We start from the raw sequence: 7,298 nt of genomic DNA on the forward strand, positions 1-7,298 counted from the left end.
TCCTACTAGGGTGTCCAAAGTTATCTTATGATTTGTCTCACATATTCTTTCTTGAATTGTAGATACTCTAATTGCATAAATGGGAAGCAATGTTCTAAGAACTTAACTTACAACTATTTCCCCCTTGATCTCTCCTCCAGAAGCTTTGATTGCACTAACACTTGCTTTGATCCTTTCAACATATTTGGCAATGTTTTCATCCTCTCTCATTATCATCTAGTCAAATTGTCCTCTTAGACTTTTTGCTTTGGCTCTCCTCACATTGTCATCACCTCCATAGATGTCTTTCAGCTTGTTCCACATTTCAAAGGTAGTTTTGCAGTCCTTGATATCATCAAATTACTCATAGTTTAGAGTATATGCAATGTCTATCATTATGGTGTTATGAGTCTTCTTCTCAATAATGTCATTAATAGATAATGTATCAGAAGGAGTTGTGTATTCTTCATCAAGGTATTTCAATCCTGTATCACTAATGGAAGCTAGATGAAGTCTCATGAGACCCTACCATGTTGAAAAGTTATCCCTATTAAGCCTTGGAATTTCTCTCTTGTAAGACATCCTGATCTTTACCTTAGGTCCTTGAAACCCTTCCTACAAGCACCAAAAGCTTTGATACCAATTTTTGGAAATATAGATGGAGTAACTAAGGGGGGTGAACCAGTTACCACAAAAACAAATCCACGAATCTCTTAGATGTTTGATAAAATTATTTACTATTGTCACTCGAAAAACATACATAAAATGTTGTAAATCAGTAGATGCAGTGTATGTTAACTTTAATAGATCTTAAACATTCACAATAATTAACATGCAAGCATAAAAGAAATAACATGAACACACAAGACAATAGATTTAATGTGGAAACCCAATATGGGAAAAACCACCAAGTAACTAGCTACTAATTTCCACTCTTCTAAAGTGAGCCCTATTAGGAGCCAACCTAGTTAAAGTTTACAAAACACACTATTAGGTGTGACCTTATTAGAGGATTTAATCACCCTGTTAGGAGTGGCCTTGCAAGAGGTCTTTAGAACAATTCAATGGAACTGTCACCTTGTTAAAAAAATTACAAATGACTGTTAGACCAACTCTGTTAAGAGATTTAGGAATCACTACTAAAATGGTGAGAAAGTAACAATGAAATGACCTGAATGAGATGCAATTGAATTGTTGATTACAGATCTTTGTTCTACTTCACTAGAGCCTTCCTGATCAAATAAAACTTTGCTGCTCCTCAAGGATATTTGACCATCCTTTAAAGTTTTCTCACACATTCCTCTTCAAATAATCAATACACTTACATACTTGATCATACATTTAGAATTCTCAACTTGACCTTTCATATATACCTTACAAATTATCAAGTCAGCTCATTTACAACTTAAAATTACCAACAATCATTACCTCAGTCAAGAAGAATCAATACTTCAAATAATTAAACTTTATTCCTCAAATTAGCAAAATCCTTCATTGGCCGACCCTACTCAGTAAACACTGACCCTGAAATGATTTCTTGTGTTAACCAACAAAAGCTCGGTTAACACTATGATCCTACAAAAATCTTTTGGCAACCGAGTGAACTTGGTAAACACTAACTTTCCTTTATTAACCATGTGAGCTCAATTAACACTACTTTCTACCACATCTTTCTTTGATGCCCGAGTGAGCTTGGTAGACACTATCTATGTAGAGTAATTTCTAGGAATGCTCGATAGACACAAAGAATCGCTTTGCTGAGCAACTGAGCTCGGTAAGCACTGTATGCCAACTAATATGACATTTGTGTAACATCAAAGACAACACACAATTAGACAATTCTATCCAAAAATTACAAGGTGCTACTTGACAATAATCAGAATGCACAATCATCCACTCTACAAGTCACAGGGTATGAAAGGATGAAAGAATATACATCATAAAATAGATTGCAATACCTTGTAAGATCTATCAAATCAAATACAATACGATAGAGTATAACCATCAAACAAAATATAAGACTAGATCGAAAGGAACAACTACACAGGTACATCCAACAGTCAGGTCTTAATGGTCTAAGAAAAATTCACTACCACCTGACCTCGTGGAACCTAAATGGTCCACTCCCACCATGTTGGGGACATAGTCTCAAGTCCTAAATGAATATTGAACACAAATTATAACCAATAATCTAGGTCAAGAAAACACCTGAGAGAAAACTATCTCAACGTACAAAGACACAAGTATCATCTAAACCTAAAGGTAGCAAAGACACATAGGAAATCTACTATGTAAGTGGGCAAGTGTGATCGCATGAGCCAACTCTAAGGTTATCATGCTAGCCTCTTTGGACTCTGGCCTCCTAGTGTCTTTGTGTGACACTAGTATCCTCTCATACAAACAAGGCATACTAATGAAGCAAGGTTGCAAACAAGCATCCTCTTTACTCCCATCCTAGCCTGTACTAGCACTTGAGGCATGGGCAGGGAAAAATAATGACTCTTATTCATTCATTTTATTCTCATTTAATGAAATATTATCACTTATTAAAACAACTTATAATGGGTTACCCAGGAAGCCACTCTAGGCTCTAGCCTCCATTACAAGCAACTTTCTAATATACACATAGATTACCTACCCTAGGCTCATAAAAGTACAACTCATAGAATAATAGTTTTCACCTCAACCCTTTACAAGCAACTAGAAAGCACCTATAGATAAAACACATTATTCACCTTAGTCCTTTACAAGAAACTAGAAAGCACCTAAAGACCAATCCCAATATCACTTCAATCCTATAAAAGCATCTAGAAAGCACCAAAAAGATAAAACACAATAATCACCTCAATCCTATACAAGCAAATAAAAAAGCATCCAAAGATAATTGATCAAAGACTCAAAGGTTACATCAAAAAAACACACCATTCACCTCAGTTCTATACAAGTAGCTAGAAAGCATTAACAAACAACAAATCAAATCTCATCATAGAACACACATGACACATTACCATAGCCAAGTATAAAAGATCGTATACATAACATCATCACATAACAAAAACCCCAAGCCTCTAGTAAATGTCTTGATTGATCAAAGTACTAAGTCAACCCAAACCCAACATCAGTAAACCACAAATCACATAAAGTACATAAAAATGTAACTTCCATAATTCATTAGGTTTTGAAAACACAAAAATCTAAACTTCACTGTTACTTTTCAAGTTTTCATTTTGGTTTTCAAGTATTATAGTTGATAGGGTTTTAATTTTCATTACCAAAGTGTTGAAATTACAAGGGTTTTCAAATTGTCAAAAGATGTAGTAATTTTCCCCAATAATAGAAATCATTTCCCATATAAAATTTAACCATCAAGTAAAACCCAAGTTTTCTTAAAATAATCATCTTTCCCAAATTTACAATTATCCATTCATTATACAAATACATTTTAATGATTAATTAATGAATAACCTCAATTAAATATTATTAAAATTAAATCAATCATTATTAAATTATTAAAGATAATAATTACTTATTTATTAATAACATAAGTTATATTAAATTATTAATAAAATAAATATTAAACTAATAATAAAATTATATTTAATAATAAAATATTTTATTTTAATTAACATTTAATAACTTATATTAAAATATTTAATAAAATTTAAAATTTAAAAAAATACAAAAAAAAAATTGTGATTTAAATCGTTGCCAAAGGTAGCCACTGCCACGACAACTGGGGGAAGGGAAAGAAAGAAGGGGGGGAGGTGGGAGGTGGTGACCCACCTCCCCATCCAATTTTAATATTATTTTTTATAATAATAAAAAAAACAATGCATGCACAACCCCTCCCCTCCCCCCTCGCCTTTCAAAAACATAAATTTTCACAATTTTATAGTATATTTTATAGTTATCATAGTGATTATAAATTACTGTGGTAACTATATATATAATATATATATATATATAAGATCTTCCTATAAGATTTGATATAGAAACCTAAGATAGACAATAGAAATAAATTAATAATTCTAGGTTTTCTTTTCTAACCCCATAACCCAATTCTTAGCAATCCATACATGAATCCTCAAATTAACAAACAAAGGTTTCAATTCTTTCATTCATTTATAGATGCTTTTGAAATGAAGAACAATAAAAACACAAACAAAGGTTTCAACCCAAATAAACTCTCAAAACAATTCCATTTAGATACATAAAAAACAAATTTTTATGTGCAAGAACTACTATGCAAAGCTCATGAGATCCTACTTGGATCTAATGCTAAACAATGAATGCACAATACACACAAGAACTTTCCTTCTCTTTCGAAAACCCTCCTCTTGGAAATTGGCTCCTCCAAAACTTGTGTGTGCAGAAATGAACTCTAATTTTCTAATAAAGAGTTTTTCCCTAAATTAGGGTTTCGATTGTACAATCACACGAAACCCCTTTTCTTAGTTACTTAATTATATTTTAATTTCATGCACAACCTTTTGCAATTTAATTAAAATAACTTTTTAAAAATCAATTCCTTCTCTCTTATTAAACAACAAGACATCTTTAATAATATATTTATTAATTTAACCAATAATATTATTTAGAGTTTATTATTAAAATGAAACTTCTAAATAAATTATTATTAAATTAAATAAATATAAATATGCCAAAATTAGAACTTTAATTAAATCTTTTAAATTTAATTCTTTTATTTAATTAATTGATCTATTAATTATATATAATTAAATATTGATTATTCTTTATAAAAAATTCATTAAATGAAATCATTGAATTATCTTTTTATTTGATTTAATTATAATTGAAAATCACCATAGATCCACAAGGCTAAATATGACAACTTGACTGAAGACAAAGAACAAAATCAATATCTAGGGTCAAAAACACAAATTCATGTCACTTGACATATTTGGATAGGTAAACAACTCAGATACTTGTCCTACTTTCTAGGACAATTTGCTTAGATTAGGATTTGGACTAAAGAATTATATCCCCTCTTTTACAACTGAAATTTTGTGATAGGGCACGCTCATCCTAGCAAGTCAAGGAAGTCGATGCCTAGTACTTGCAATCTTCATAAAATCCAAGCATGTACATACACATATCATCTAAATCAAATAGGAAATAGCCAGGAGTGGTGCATCATGTAGATCCCGACTAGTAGGTGACTGTGACTCCCTCCCTCAACCACATCAGAAATGTCAATCATAAAGTAAAACAGACAAGTACACCATACACATGCAAGTATGGGGTAAGTAACCATAGAACTTCATATAAATAATCCATCTACTATCATCATGAGATAACTGAAAATCACTAAATGAATATACATATAGTATCATTGAAATAATCATGAACACATGAAATAACTAAGTAACTCATCACATATATAAAATGAGTATTAAATAGCATCTAATCTAATCAAGTAACCAAGTACCACTAATCACAAAACATAATACACTTAACATTATTTCCGTTCTTGAATTCATGAAAATTATTGTTGCTAATGAATTATAGCACATTTCCTTCTAGAGCTTTAGAGGAAATAGAAAAGACATATAGTTACAAATACTACATTTTTTAATGTCTTTCCTTACATTTGAACACTACGCTTTTTGAAGACATGCCAAAAAAATACTATTTGACACTACTATGTAGCAAACTGATTTCTAAAATGATACATTTTTGTAGACTTACACTTTTATATAATTACTTCTATTATATTAAGTTTCAATTATGCTTTCAAATCATACACCCATTGAAATAACCCTTGTACTTCCTTTGAGGGTGAACCCACAATAATGGGTTCCACTTTAGTGGAACAAACAAAATTGGCAAAGTTTAAGAAATTTCGAAATGCTATGCACCAAACATTTGCGTGAACATTACAAACATGTTCGCGCGAACATATCACTCACACATGTTCGCACAAACATATTAGCGCGTATAATGGTATGTTCGCACGAACATACAGAGATAATATGTTCGCGTGAACATATATGACGCCAATTTTTGGCGATTAAAAACACGATTTTAACCTTTTTTAACTCATTTTTATGGCGACTACTATTCAATTTTAGGGTTGGAGCAAACACATGATTTCTACTGCCCCCGTCAGCATCGTCCTATCACTTTCACTCAGATTCTCATTTTCACGTATGTCAAAATATTATTAATTTAATGTTTTGAACATTTTTAAAGCATTTTTTAATGTTATTAAAGTAGATTTTAATGTTTTCAATGCATTTTTAAAATGTTTTTAAAAGCATATTTGAATGTTATTTATGTTTTTAATGGTTTTGAAAGCATATCTAAATGTTAATTTAACATTTTTATTGTTTATTTATATTAATTTAAAAAATAAAAAAAATTTATATAGAAAACATTAGAAAAGAATTTTAGAAAACATTAGGAAAAATAGTAGAAAATTTATAATATCAAATTTAGGAAAAACATTAGAAATTTTATAAAAAACATTAGAAAACAAATTTAGAAAAAACATTACAAAAATATTAGAGAATTTATAATTTAATATAAAATTTAGAAAACAAATTTAGAAAAAACATTAAAAAAAATTAGAAAATTTATAAAAAACATTAGAAATTTTAGAAAAAACATTACAAAAATATTAGAAAATTTAAAATTTAATATAAAATTTAGAAAATAAATTTAGAAAAATTATTAAAAAGATATTAGAAAAAAAATTTTAAAAAATTAGAATTTTTTTTTTTTTAAATTACAAAAACATTACAAAATTTAGAAAAAACATTAAAAAAAAAAAAAATTTAAAAATTTTAAAAATTAGAAAATAAATTTAGAAAAACATTAGGAAAAACATTAGACAAACATGAAAATTTATAATTTAATATAAAATTTAGAAAACAATTTTTAAAAAAAATATTACAAAAACATTAAAAAATTTAGAATTTAATATAAAATTTAGAAAAAAAATTTTAAAAAAACATTACAAAAACATTAGAAAATTTATAATTTAATATAAATTTTAGAAAACAAATTTAGAAAAAACATTAGAAAAACGTTAGAAAATTTATCATAATATAAATTTTAGAAAACAAAATTTAAAAAACATTAGAAAATTTATAATAATATAAAATTTAGAAATTTTTTTTAGAAAAACATTAGAAAAATATTACAAAATTTATAAGAATATAAATTTTAGAAAAAATAGACACAGACACACACACACACACATATGTTAAATGTAGACATGTATGTTTTTGATATTAATGTTTATGTATATATGTCAAATTCACCTTAATGTCTTAATCTTAGATGTTTAATTAAAT

Source organism: Cupressus sempervirens, chromosome 1 (assembly GCF_028749045.1).
Source record: "Cupressus sempervirens isolate cs-2001-9-10 chromosome 1, ASM2874904v1, whole genome shotgun sequence".
Lineage (NCBI taxonomy): Eukaryota > Viridiplantae > Streptophyta > Pinopsida > Cupressales > Cupressaceae > Cupressus > Cupressus sempervirens.